The following is a 15135-nucleotide window of genomic DNA, read 5'->3' as shown; positions in this document are numbered from 1 at the left end:
CATCCTTATACTGCAGCACAATACATGCACTCATCTTGATTGATAATAACCATATTTTTTGATCCACTCAGGATTATCGGTCATACGTTAACAACATTTAGAAGGACATCATAATTTCCTGTAATAGAATGATTATGCAGCCTCCCAAGGCTAAGCAATCTCATTCTGTTAATTTGGCATCCACTAATGGGCAGATAGATTTTCCTTAGCATCCTGAGTGCAATTCCGCTAATACCATGCCTGCGTTATCAGATCTCTTTCTCTCTCTCTCTCTCTCTCTCTCTCTCTCTGCACAAGACCGACTCATATTCCATGTATAATTACTTTCTTCCATAGGGGCAAGATCCATGAGGTGACTACAGTAGATCCATTGTAGATGTAAGTCCATGTTGAAAATAGGTCCATGGAGAACATATCACAAGGGAAATATGCCCAAGGAGGAACCTAGGACCAATGGGTAAAAACAGGTCTATATAAGGAACTAGGTCCTTGGGTGAATATCGGTCCTTGTGTGGATTCTGTGTTTCCCAGTGAGGAAAATATTTGTCTGTAAGTGAAAATAGGTCCACGGAGAAAATAGGTGCAAGGGAGAAGTCGGCAACTGAAATGAAAACTGGTCCACGGAGGGTATATAATTTCATTGAGGGACAATAAAACCATCAAGGGGAAAATAAATTCATGGTAGAAATAGGGCTGGGAGAAAAAATATTCATTAAGGAAAAAATCCTTGGGAAGTAATAGATCCATGTGGAAATTATCCAAGAACAAATATAGGTTCATGATAAAAAAAAAAATGTCCACGGGATAAATAGCTCCAAAGGGAAAATAAGTCCATGGGGAAATACATGTCCAGGTATGAAAGGTTCCCTTAGTGGAAAGAGGTGGATGGGGGTTGGAGGTGTAGCTGGAGAAGTGTTATGTGCTAGTTTCTCCAGAGGGAAATATCTTATACTGATGGGTTTCAAGCCGGGCAAAGATGGCTAAGATGGAAGATGCGACTTTTAAATATGGGTAGCTCTGCGGAATATGATTTAGATACCATTTTTCAAAAAGTGAGAAAATCACACAAAAAAATTGGGTGAATTTCTCAGCCAAAACTATACATTGAATCAATAGAATAAGATGTTCTTGGTCTCATCTAATACGGTATTATATCAGCTTTCTATTCATGTATACAAATCAACCCTGCCCCCCCCCCCCTAAGAAAGAAAATACGGATGATAATACCGCAGCAGAGAGTACTGTAACATTACTGTAACATAAAACTGCTTAAAAGTGCAGTTAACAAAAATTGTAACAAATATTTGTATTATTCTGGTTAGCTGTTTCACTGATTTTAACATGGGTTTGTGTTCAGTTTGGAACAATTAGTATACCACAGTCTCCACCAGCAACAAGAAAAATAATAATAAAAAAAGAAAACAAGACGATAGCTACGTTGCAGGTAGTCTTTGCCTTAAATTAACCACCCTCTCGCGCACGGTAAGTTTTTATTAAGTTTTCCAGCGCACGATTTTATTCCACCCCCCTCCCAACCAGCCACCCCGCGCGCTGCTGAAAACGTATAGTATTCTCACGTTATTTTCGCCACCCAAACATAAATATATAGCCATGAAACCTACATCATCTTGTTCACCGATGTTTTTTTTTTCTAGCCTATATGCAAAAACAAGAAAAATTCAAAAAAATACAAATAAAAGTACATTAGGCCGGTGTGAATATACATTTCAGATCATCAGTCTCACTTCCCAACATCCTAGTTCGAATGTTTTCCATCATACAGAAAAATGTTATTAGAAGTTTTGATAGATAATTTCATCAGCTTTCTCATGAGCTTAGTCAGGTTGTGATACGATTTGTACTTTTCGAGAAATTAGCAAAAAACTAAAAGCCATTTTTTTACCAAAAACTTATTTTTGTTCAGGGAGCTCTACCGCAAAATTTTTCTTGCACAGGTTATGTTTTTATTTCATAATCTTGTGTAGAAGTTCATGAGCTTTCTCATGGCACCCGCAGATATTTCATGTGCCTCATAGCTTCAGAGCAAATCGCAAAAAACTACTGGGTACCTACACCTGTGCTGCACTTAGGTCATGCACGCACAATAACAGTTATATTTCCGCCTACGTAACAACGACTTTTCTTCAGAGATATTACATTGTTATGTCCTGTACATAGGTAGAATTCACTGACCTTTATCCTGGTTCTTACAGGAAATCGATACGTCCAATACTTTTCGAGTAAATGGACGACAAAGGTAGAATATGGCTCCGAGGCCACCGACTTCAACACCAATGAAGTCCAAAGGCCAGAAAAGAAAAAGCCTAAGTGACAGTGTGATAGGTAGAAAACTCAAGGCTACATTATGGCCAATTTTGAGTGGACAAAATGACTCTTCCTCTCAGGAACGTGACCGCCATGATCAGTGTCGATATTTATGCGTCGTGTAAGGAGGGTGAAGGACGTGACTCCACTGTGCGCCCACTGTTTCCCCCTGTACGTTCATCTGCTACTTCTGATGATGGGAATGGTTCAGAGGGTATTTACGATCAGGGAGAGGGGATACTGGCATGGATGAGGAGATGGAAGAGGAGATAGGGAGTGGAGAAAGGGAGGAGGTGGAGGAGGAAGGGAGGAGAGAGGAGGACATGAGGTGCGTTGAGCCTCGTGCCACCTCTCTGTCAAAGCAGAAAGTTTGTCATGATGAAATCAGTGCCTTATTATTTTACTGAAAGTTTCCATGTGTGTATGTTTATTGTGATGAAAAAGTACAAATAACAGAGGAAAAAAAAACTGTTACAAAGGAAAATATAGTGGAGTGGAGAAAGGAGGAGGTAGGGAGGAGGGAAAGTGGTGCTTCTCGCTACTGCTCTGTCTATTTACTTGAATAATGGAAGCAGAAAGTTTGTTTCATGATGAAATCAATGCCTTATATTTTATTGGCAATTTCCGTGTGTGTATATTTATTATGATGAAAAAGTCTAAAACACTGGAAAAAAAAAATGTTATAATGGAAAATACAGTATTTTCGATTACTGGCAGTACGTGTATAACTATTTTGTTCACAATATTTTTTTTTTAGGTTTTATGTAGTAGTAGCAGTTGTTGTTGTTGTAGTAGTGGTAGTATTTGTAGTAGTAGTAGTAGTAGTAGTAGTGGTAGTTGTAGTAGTTGTTGTAGTTGTAGTTGTAGTAGTAGTAGTTGTTGTAGTAGTAGTAGTTGTTGTAGTAGTGGTAGTTGTAGTAGTAGTAGCTAGTAATAATAGTAGTATTTGTAGCAGTTGCAATACCCAGACATCCAGTTGCACAGCAGTGCCAGAAATGAGCGACAATACAAGCCATGTACTGGGCACCTCCGCGATCCAGACTTTTACGTGGTCAAAAGGGGCAGAAATCAAGTCACTAGTGATGACCACTGTGTGCTGGAACGTACTCAGATTGACGGAGACACTCTCCCACTGGCGGCCTCTTTGGTTGCGTTTATTACTTTTCAAGTGGTCAAGTTAAGAGTGGTAACATGCCAAAATGACAGGGTCAGTCTCCAACTCGGCCAACCCAAGCCCAGCCTTCGCAATTTTCCCCAAAATGTTTCTAAGGTTACACATTAACAAACTACTAAGTAAGCTCTATACCACCAGTTCTCAAGGGTTATACAAACAATAAAGTACGAGTGGGAGGAAATGTGTATTAACAGGACCAAAAAAAAAAAAAAAAAAAAGAATCTTCCTAGCTACCAGCCTCACAGAATAATCCTGAATCAGTTGGTATGTTATTAAAAAATATATATTTATGGTCCTAATGTCAAATGCCACAAAACTTAGCTCCTTCTTCCCAGGTTCAGTCCACTGTGGCTCTCCATAACCTTCCCTCAGAGCTCATAGTTCACTGGTCCAATTTTCTCATATTCTTGACCTTGACTTCCACACTGGGACTTTGACCTTGACTCACTCACTGGGACTGACTTCCACACTTCGACCTGCTAGAAGTTAATATGTATATGAATATCTCTTCTCCCTAATGCAAGTAATCTCATCACATGATCAAGAAAGTCTCATAATAAAAAAAAATGAGTTCAACACTCAGCATCTTAACTAGAAACAGAAAAACACATGGCACTACAGACATATAGGTCTCCTCAAAATAATACATATTGTAGGGATAACACAGAAGAGAAGTACTATAACAAGCATGAATAACCCTGACTCTATTAAAAAACATCATTGCATCGATATCATGGTGCCTCACACAGTAACTACATGAACATTAACTCACAACTAACACAGCCCTAATAAGTACTGAATTGCAAAGTCATCCCAACACATTAATAAACAATTAACCGTTCCAGGGCACCTGATATTTGGCCTATAAAAATCACACATTTATCTGAGGCTCAGACAGAACTCTGTAGCTAGCATTCTCGTATTCCAGTTACACACTAAATAATAATAATATAAAGTACAGTACACAAATATATGTAAATACCTCACTATCCAGCTCAAGAAATACGAGGTAGGTGAGCGGGAACACAGACTCGCTTCTCCAAAGGCTAGTGGCATCACCTCGTATGATCAAACACAACACTTCCTGGGGAACAACAACACTGATACTAACACAAGTCTATTTATTTTCGTCACTGTTATCACTCGTGGGGTATCACTTACGCCTCAACACATCAAACATCAATATTATCAAATTACTTAGAGAATTCCTTGGGGGGGGAGGATGACTACAGCACCGGCCATCTGCCATATTTCACGGCCGGTGAGCAAGTGAGCATCTCCTGGTACGCGTGGTGGGAAAAAAGGGGGGGAGGAGAAGGAGGGCTTATGCAATTGAAAATTTTCATTATTATAGACTCGTGATAGACTCAGTGTGATGCCTTTCCCCTTACAATCGATTACCCCCCAAAAATTACATTCTGTATTTACAGTTACGAAGCTATTTCAACCACAAAGTGTACAATTACAAACACAAAGTGAACAACTACGGGCACAAAATGAATGACTACAGAAACAGAATGAATGACAGAAAAAACTCAAAGAACAATTACAGGCACAGAATGAAGGACAGAAAGAACTCAAAGAACAATTACAGACACAAAATGAAGAACAGAAAGAAGTCAAAGAACAATTACAGGCACAGACTGAAGGACAAAGAACTCAAATAACAATTACTGGCAAAGAATGAAGAACAGAGAGAACGATATGAACAGCACCAAGAGGCATTACAGAAGATAAAGAGGGAATTACATCTGAGTATGCAAGGACAGGTAGATGCTTTCATGGGGGAAATGAAGGAAGAGCAGCAACAGTTGAAGAAGGAAGCATTCACTGAGCTACAGCAGCAGAATTACGAGGTAATCAATGATGTGATGGAATGCAGACAGCATGTAGACTACCAACTGAAGACAGTTAGGGAATTGATGGAGTGCAGACAGCATGTAAATATCCAGTTGAAGCATTTAGTCTACCATGTGAAGATAATCAGTGAAAAAACTGAGGCTGTAGAAAAATATTGTACTGCTGAGCCTCAGGCTAGTGCACAGGGAGCATATGAAAAGAACTGGACAGTGTATGGTGGATCTTGATGAATCCCAAACATCTAAAGGTAGCATTACAGAGTTGAATAATCTGAATCAAGAAGTTTCAAATCATGGACTTAATTATGATGCCTCAGTTTTTAGGCCCTACACCATTGAAGAGCATGGCTATAAAGGGGTCCAATTAAAAAGAAACCTCAGGAATTTGATGGTAGAGTATCTTGGGAAGCTTACCGTGCAAATGTGAGTAACATGCTGATCAAAATGGTTGGGATGATAGGCAGAGGGCAGTGTAGCTTGCTACTAGCCTTAAGGGTGCCACAATGGAAATTCTGGGCCAGATGTCAGTGATGGGTAGGAATGTAATCAGTTCCTAGTAGAAGTGCTGGAGTGTAGATATGGGACCATGTACCAGACTGGGGTTTACAGAGCAAGATTCTGGACCCGTGCACGGGCACAAGGCTACTCCCTACGGCAGCATGCTCATGACCTGGAGAGTATGGTATACAAGGCATACCCTGGAGCAGCACCTAACCTGTTAGCTACACTTCTGAGAGACTATTTCATCGATGCTCTTGATAGTGCAGAGTTAAAAGTGCAAGTGATGCAGGCACAACCCAGAAGCCCCGCTGAGGGGGGTCACGTGCCACCTACTTTGGAGACATACCTACCTTTGTAGGATTCAGCATTTGTCGGTCTCATGGTCCAAGCACCCCCTACATCACTGGTGGAGGGGGCCTGCTGGTGATGTTAGTCCATGCACATTGCCATCTAGGGCGGGACTGTTGTCTCCCCATGTGTTTGCCGTGTGTGGCGTCCCATAATGCTGGGAGACTGGAGTCCTGGGGGTTGAGCAATGCTGCATGCTGCACCCTGCAGCTAGCAATACACCTCTTTGATCCCTAATTCCGGCTAGATGGGCGGCCTAGTTGGGCCCAACTAGGTCAATCAGCTGGTCATGCATTGGCTAGGATCAAGTGGTCACTGTGGGGCCTGGTGGCTCCTATCGTCCTGGGGTCGCCCTCGTCCAGGCCCCCCATTGGTTACCTGCGTATACTCTCCCACTACCTCTGGGGTCGCCAGTGGTCTTTTCCCTGGCATCTGACCTCCCCTTGGTGGACTCCATGGTGGGTGGAGGGGTGGGGTAATAAAGTTTTTTATTTTTGCTATGGCAACTACTTCCCCCAAATCTGATGCTCGTGTGGAGGACGGCCAGTCCTTTGAGTCCCCTGCCGGTGAAAACCAGCACTTAAGAATGCTTTTCTGTGCCGGAATCTGAGAAGCAATCGCTTACGACACTCTTTATGCTCCCATGAGGCCTTATGGTGTCATGAGCAGATTAAAGCTGATACTGTGCCAGGATGGAGCTTCATTAACGCCTACATTAACTCCGCCAATAGGCGGAGGGCGGTACGCCTAGTACCCTCCCAGCGCGGTGCCTAGCCCAGCAGCTCTGGGATCCAATAGGATATATATATATATATATATATATTGTTACATAGCCTATGATTTCATCATCCTTTGTGTAATTTTAACGTACAGTATGCTGCATGTTTGATCACGAGCGTGTTCTGCCTCAGTCCCCCCCTTCTACCGTTATAGTAGAGTAAGTCGTTCTTTCTGTTGTTCAGAGCGGGATTGTCAACTCTTTGTCCCTATGGCTTCATTTGCGCATCCTTCTTACAAGTTGTATCATGCTCTGCTGGCCCCAATATAATGAGCTCAGTCTCTGCATCACTGCCACTTAGATCTGCTCCTCATTTTGTTCTCATCTCTGTCCTCCCCTGTACGGTTATTATTGTGGGTACTCAGGAAGTCTCCAACCATCTAGCAGCTGTGTAATTTGAGTATAAGTGATATTGCATTTTGTTCTTGTACTGTGTAGCATAGGGTGTTGATTCTTAGGCCTAGTAAGGGTTTTGTGATTAGTGTAAGGTTTTATGTCAGTCATTTTTTATAATGTTTTGTATCTGTAATAATTTATCTTTCATTAACTGAGCATTACTCAGTGTATTTTCATTTTATCAGGGCTGACTTAGATAAATTTACTCTTGCTAATTTCGTGTTAATAGAGGCTAATGCAGTTAACCATATGTTTAACCTGTTTTTTGCCATTGCATTGTCCTTATGAGTCCTGAATGTTTTGTTGTTAGTTTGAGCATTAAACTTTAACTTGTAATTTTACCTAACTCTTTTGTTTTGAACCTGGAACTTTACGGGACAGTAGTGATTTTTAGCATTCTCACTTAAAGTGTACATTATCTTTCTCTGTTCCGTAACAATATATATATATATATATATATATATATATATATATATACTGGCGGCTGACTGGTTGCTTGGAAAGCGCAGGCGAATAAGGAATATGAACACCAGGGCTTGTAGGAACATCTTTAATGGTGATGTTTCGCAATATCTCATTGCATCATCATCAGAACAATTTTTTTAGCTATGGTAATAATATTTATGTCTTTGATCAAACTTTGCGTTGAAAATAACTAAGAAATATTCTAAGGCAAATAGATATCCAAGTTAAGTCATAAACAAGTAAAAAAAAAAAAAAAAAAAAAAACATTCATACACTAAAATGCACAAACCAGTGTAGTGAAAGCAAGAACATTCAGGTAAAATTTCAAGATAAGAATACATTCAAACCTTTAAAACCACAGCAGCTGAACAGAAGAACTATTGTCACCGACAGTGGGTTTGTAGAGGTGTGTATAAAGTGTCTCCATGATGGGGAGGTCAGAGCCGTACTGGCTTCTAGCATGGACTCTGAAGGAGGTTCGCTTGACAGGGTGATCGTGTTTATGTGAGTGTTGTCTGATGGACTAAAGGGTGGTTTAGTGACTGGTCTGCCTGTTCGAGCTGATGTACCTAAGTGTTCGTGTATGCGTGTTTTTAGATGTCTCTCTGTTTTTCCGATATTTGACGCCTGGCAGCTATCACACGTATATCTGTAAACAACAGAGGACTCTAAGTGTATGGGTACCTTGTCTTTGATTCTGAAGAGAGTACCAATTTTTCTCGTACTAAAAATGACCCTGAACTCTATTTGTGGAAATGTGTAGCTGAGCAGTTTGCGTAGCTTGTTTCTCAGGTGAAAACTATGTTTATCTCTGTAATCGAGCTTAAAGTAAATAGTGCGTTTCGGGACACTTTGAACTTTTTGAGCCACAGGGGTTAATAACATGTTAATAGCTTTGCCAATCTAAAGGTCTATATATATATATATATATATATATATATACAGAGATTTATGTGTGTGTGTGTGTGTGTGTAAATACTGAGACTCCCTGACAAAATGGTGCCTAAACTTTTAACCTGTGGGTTGCACAATTGCCTTATTTTTATCCCACCCCTTGGTAAGGGGATAAAAAAAACACAAGGAATAAAAGTTATTCTTTAGTTTTTATTATAAACTTGAAGATAAACATCCAGGTCATCATCTGGTGAAAAGAAAAAAATCTCTCTCTCTCCGTCTTTGCGAAGGGCCATGCATAAGTTTATGTACGGGAGTAGTGAAAAAACGAAAAAAAAAAAAATATTTATTTATTACAGACTTGAAGATAAACATCCAGGGCATCATTTTTTGAATAGAAAACAAATCTCTCTCTCCGTCTTTGTGTAGAGCCATGCATAAGTTTGCATAGAGGTCGAGTTGTTTACGGTGATGCACGGCCAGCACAGCCCAAGCTTTGGCTCGCAAAGCGACACTACCCGGCTTGAGCTGTGGCTCGTAATCAACGGGTTAATGCCCATAAATCCTAGTGATCCTGCTTCAACATGTCTGCCCTTCTGCCAGTTGTATGGGGGCAATTAAGTGGAAGGAAAACATATTGTAGTTCACGTATCAGTTTATTTTTTTACATCCATGGTGAACTTATTTTTAGTCATGTTATCTTTTTCATTTTTGTATCCTTTGTTTCTTCTTTAATCCCTAACCACCGGCTGACGTGTATAGCAGTCACGATTTTGGGCACCGAGCAACACCAGTTGATGTGTATGGCCGCAAGTGTCTTCCCACCACCCTTTGAACTTTAATTTATCCTTACTCATCGACAGAACCACCTGGAGATGTGGGGATACTTTCATACGAAAGTAGAAGAGTTGTTGGTTCTTATGTATCATTTTTCTTTTTTTTTTCTAGCTGTTATAGTTTGGCAGATATTAAGGCTTGAAGTTAGTTTTTTGTTTTTGTCATCACGGATATCCCCCACAGGGAGAAGTGTGCAACATCGGAAACCCCCCGGCGTGTATGGGTTAATTGTGGCAGACACTTCTGCCCTTCATAATTAACCAGTTCCTACAAAACTCTGACACAATGACCAGCCTAAGACCTAGATATGTCCAAGGTTTGGTTCCTAGGCAACTACTCATAGCCTATCAAAGGTCGAACACCCACCTTTTTTTGTACGTTTCACGTTTTAAGCTGAAGAAGCATTACTAATGGGCGTAGAAAGCTCTGACTTCTCTAGGCATACTCTTGACGTTATTTCCTATAAGAAGCAATCCTTTCATTTTTCTCCTCTTTCCTCTGGTTTTTGATTGGTAACCCTGCAAAGAGTGGACTCAGCGTCCATAGTAACCAGTAACAGTTTTCATAAATGCACCCCTGCAGCCCGATGGAATTGAATGAAAGTTTGCATGCTCATAGACATTGACTACTACTGCAACTTTCTAGTGCACACTTATGTGCTACATAGGCCAGATCAGGGGTCAAAGATCATCCAATGCGATAATGGTGAAAATAGCTATAATCAACTATGCTTGCATGAAATGCTAAGGCTCCGAAGTTTATTAAGCCAGAGCCATGATTATTGGATGGAATGTTGCACTGTAGTATATCGATACCGGAATGACCTTTAGAGTCGAAACTCACAGTCACTGGCAGTGCCACCTAGAAGTTTTACCTCTCGTGGGGCCACTCCGTGAATTTCAAGTTTTCTTGCTCCACAGTAGATGGATGGATTCGAATGAAACATGGCATGCTGATAGATGTTAATGAGTACTACAAGTGCACATCGTACATGCATGATCAATATCCGCCAGATCATGGGTCAAAGGTCATTAAGTGCAGAAAATATGAAGAGAGCTAAAATTACGACCTTGCTCACACGAATTGCTAAGGCTCCGAATATTATTAGGCCAAGGCCATGGTTCTTGGGTGGAATGCTGCACTGTAGTTCTTCCATACAAAAATGACTTTTAGTGTCGAAACCCACCTCTGGTCGCTGGCAGTTCCACCTATAATTTATATCTCAGGTGGACCAAAGCTTGGTCCAGTTTTAGCTGGCCATCGTCACCTACCGGCTGTTATTATTATTAATATTTTTATTATTGTTGTTATATTATTATTATTATTATTATTATTATTATTAATATTATTATTGTTGTTGTTGTTGTTATATTATTATCATTATTATTATTATTATTGTTGTTATTTTATTATTATTATTATTATTATTATTATTATTATTACTATTACTATTATGATTATCATTATTATTATTATTAGTAGTAGTAGTACTACTACTACTACTACTATTATTATTATTATTATCATTATTATTATTACTATTATTATTATTATTATTATTATTATTATTATCATCATCATCAGGAAAGAAATGCTGTTTGATTCATTTGATGTCTACATTTATTCTGATCTCAGGAGCAGGAGTAATTCATATATATCGTGTTCTTTATATAATTTGAAGCAGTAGAAATATGAAGAGACACAGAACAAGCACAAAAGTAATTAATCTATGCTGCACCATCAGGGCCGTAATATGGGACTTCTCTAATGTGTACGAGAATGAAGCAACTCGCGTCTGGAATACTTTAGGAAGTGACTTACGGACAGGGCCGCTCCAAAAGATACTCAGAATTCATGTACTGTTTTTCAGTCGGAAAATTATTTTGCCCTGTACAATTTTGGCAATACTGGATATATTCTGACTTTTTAAAAAATCAACAGATGGAAAGTTGTTGCTTCAGTACGTTTTTTTTTTTTTTTTTTAACCATATTCTTGCTAGCATAGGACGATATTATCCATCACATTTCATCGTTATAAAGGAACTGAGGTCATGATGATGATGATGCAGATAGAATTTTCGAACTGCAGGGATTGCCTTTGTTAATTCCTTCCCCAAGATGTCATTATTCTCATGTTCATGCTACCTACAGACGCTTTTAGATTCGCCAGCTTCGAAGAGATATTTCGAACAGGAGGAGAAAGATATAAGCTCCATTAAAGATTGCCAATATTTTCAAGGGAATGCAGGGCGGTCTCCACAAGGCTTTAGTGTGATGACACACCTCTTTGCTAATTGCCGTGATGATTTATGAACATACAGGATCATAACGTCCCAAAATTTGTGCTTGTATTTTTTTTTTATTTCCGAACCCATATTAACCAATCAAAATCTCTAAAACAATTATCTGGGTATATTTGCCCACGAAATAGTTGTGCTAAGTTAAGGTGCCCAGATTTATTGGAACTAAAAGCGGGACGCGCGTGCGTGCGTGCGTGCGTGCGTGTATAGATAGATAAATAGATAGATTGATAGATATAGATACAGATAGATAGATACTGTCGATAGATAGACAGATAGATATAGACAGACAGATATAAATAGGTATATAGATAGAAAGATATATAGACAGATAGATATTGACTAATGTGACAACGACCGCTGCTGCGCTACACCTCAAACTGAGGCTGCTAATCAAACACTAACGTCTCCTACGAACTCTGAACATACATTACGGTGCAGTAAATGGGTCGACCAAAGTTACCAGCTAGTGAGCATTATAGATTTTATATTAATAATTCGGTATTTCATTTGGTTAGGATTATGAATAATTTTTCTAATTCATCCTGATTTCATAAAAGAAGGTCATGTTATATCTAATGCAATAGTAAGTTTCTAAAAGCTGGATAATTAAGATAATTTGCTCAAAAAGCGGGATATTCTCGTCAAATAAAAAAAGCGGGACGGACGTCCAAAAAGCGGGATTGTCCCGCCTGAAAGCGGGACACTGGTCACCTTATGCAAAGTTTGAACCGAACTCATGAAAAAAGAAATGGCGCCAAATTGTAAACGTATTTGCAAGAAAGAAAGAGAAAATAAAGAAAGAAAATGAAATACAGAAGGTCTTTACATTACGGTGTCCAGACCAGTAAACTCCTGAATTTCCATAGTGAATAAGACATTTGCTAGAACCAGGAAAAATATAAAAAACGTCTTTGGAATGAAAGCGAATACAACTCTTAGTGTGATATTTTTCCACAAATTCCTTTCAGTCCGATTTCTTCATGTCTCTTTAATCCAGACATCTCCCGACGAGTTAATTTACGTCAGTAGTTTCCAAACTGAATTAATCCAATCCTCATTAATCCATTCTGTACTAAGGACTTTCCTAAATGTATATAATCGTCAGCAACAGAAAGAATAAATACATCAGTTCTTGAAACGTTATCAGGTTTCTTGACTGACACATCGTTGGATAATCTGATCATGGAATGCACGTAGCTTCTTGTAAAGGTCAATAGAATATTTGTTGTCTCCTTGGAGATTATCCATTTCTGAGAATATCTAATCCAAAGTAAACATACTTTGCCGGCGTCCAAGGCAATGTGTGTGTGTGTGTGTGTGTGTGTGTGTGTGTGTGTGTGTGTGTGTGTGTGTGTGTGTGTGTGTGTGTGTGTGTGTGTGTTTTCAAATATCGTTTCTCTGATTCAAAAGTGCTCGTCAGATTCTAAATTCTAAAAAGTCGAGATTGAATAATGCAAAGGCTATAATTTATTCTAGGTCAATATTATAAATTCTAAGGTCTGTTTCCTGTAGTTCATAGTTGTTTTTCCGGAATTCTCGAGGGGTTACAGTTTATTACAAACGCCATTTTCCCAGTCATCAATCACAAAAAAGTATTATTATCCAAGACAGTAATTACCCATAGGATGCGAATCATTGCTCTAAACTGATAAAGATCTTCAACCTTTTTCGCCTTAGCTGACGACCAAGTCTGGTCAAAGTGGAGGACTGATTTGACTATTTACCAAGGAGACTCAGTCCCTCCTCGTAACTATGTATCATCGAAATTTAGGCAACCCCGACATAACTTTCAAGGTGTGAGAGTGGCCCAGTTCCCTCAGATTAAGGCAAACCTGTCATAGCGTCTTACCTAATGCCGTTTATGAGTTTGTCTCTCCCTGATGACGAATTTCTTTATCAAGACTGCGCGATTTGCTTAAGGTATGGATACATTTTCAGGAATACAAAACTGCATAAAATTCACATGAAGATAAAACGAACGACAGAAGGAAACTGTGATGGGCAGAAAGGGATTCTGATAAAGGGATACTTAAAGAAATACGGTGAGAAAGATAATACATACATAAAAAAAAAAAAAAAATGAACGCAGAGAGAGAGAGAGAGAGAGAGAGAGAGAGAGAGAGAGAGGAGAGGGGAAGTTTATGCATCGACTCGCTTAAAGACCGCTTTTGGCGGCCACCGCTCCATGTTAAGTCAGTTTTTATGTTCAGTCGAATGGTAACAGAAATTTGAAGTACTCATGCCGTGAGCGAGACGGGGAAAGGAATTTTCACTTATTTTTTCTATACTGCTGGGACACTCGTTGAGGAGAGAGAGAGAGAGAGAGAGAGACAGACAGACAGACAGACAGACAGACAGCGACAGAGGCAGAGAGAGAACAGGAAGGAGAGATGAGAGAGTGATAATACAAAAACACATTACTCTTCTCTCTTCTGTCATGATGGCTATTTCAGTGTCGGACCAAGACGAATCCATCCACTCCACTAAAAGCAAATACTCAGTTTGAAGCAAAGGGAACCGGCGGCCCAATTGGACTGGAAGTTGTTTTATTCTTCAAATTAGAGCATTTTAACGGTACCTTTCTCTAACAAAAATTTCGCTACGTTGCACCATTTCTGCTGTATTACAGTAACAAAAAACAAAGAAATAGTAATCGAATCATTATAACAGAGATTATACATAAATACACACCTCATGCAATATTTCAAACCCATCCTTTTTACACGTCCATCAGTACTAAGCGCACACACACACACACACACACACACACACACACACACACACACACACACACACACACACATCTCCAAATACATTTGAACAAAAGACCAGAGGGTTTTCATGTAGTCATAAGAATAAGAAACCAACCTTTTTAACTAACTTGCCTCTCTCTCTCTCTCTCTCTCTCTCTCTCTCTTGCAAATAGATTCCAACAACGGAAGAGAAGCTTCATTTGTAGTCATAAAAATAACAGACCAACATTTTTACACAAATCACTCTCTCTCTCTCTCTCTCTCTCTCTCTCTCTCTCTCTCTCTCTCTCTCTCTCACACACACACACACACACACACACACACACACACACACACACACACAGAAAAAAAGGTAACAATATTTTCCCAAATTCCTCGTTAAGGATGCCCTTAACGTGAACATAAAACGCAAAATGCGAAAACAGTATTAAAAGCTGGAGTCTAAAGATTTTTTTATGGCACTCCATTAAAGGCGCATGGTGGGAGGCATGATCGTGTTTTA

This window comes from Coenobita brevimanus, chromosome 80 (assembly GCF_032717465.1).
Source record: "Coenobita brevimanus isolate Jiangsu-jjx chromosome 80, ASM3271746v2, whole genome shotgun sequence".
Taxonomy (NCBI): Eukaryota; Metazoa; Arthropoda; class Malacostraca; order Decapoda; family Coenobitidae; genus Coenobita; species Coenobita brevimanus.
This window is presented reverse-complemented; position numbering follows the sequence as displayed.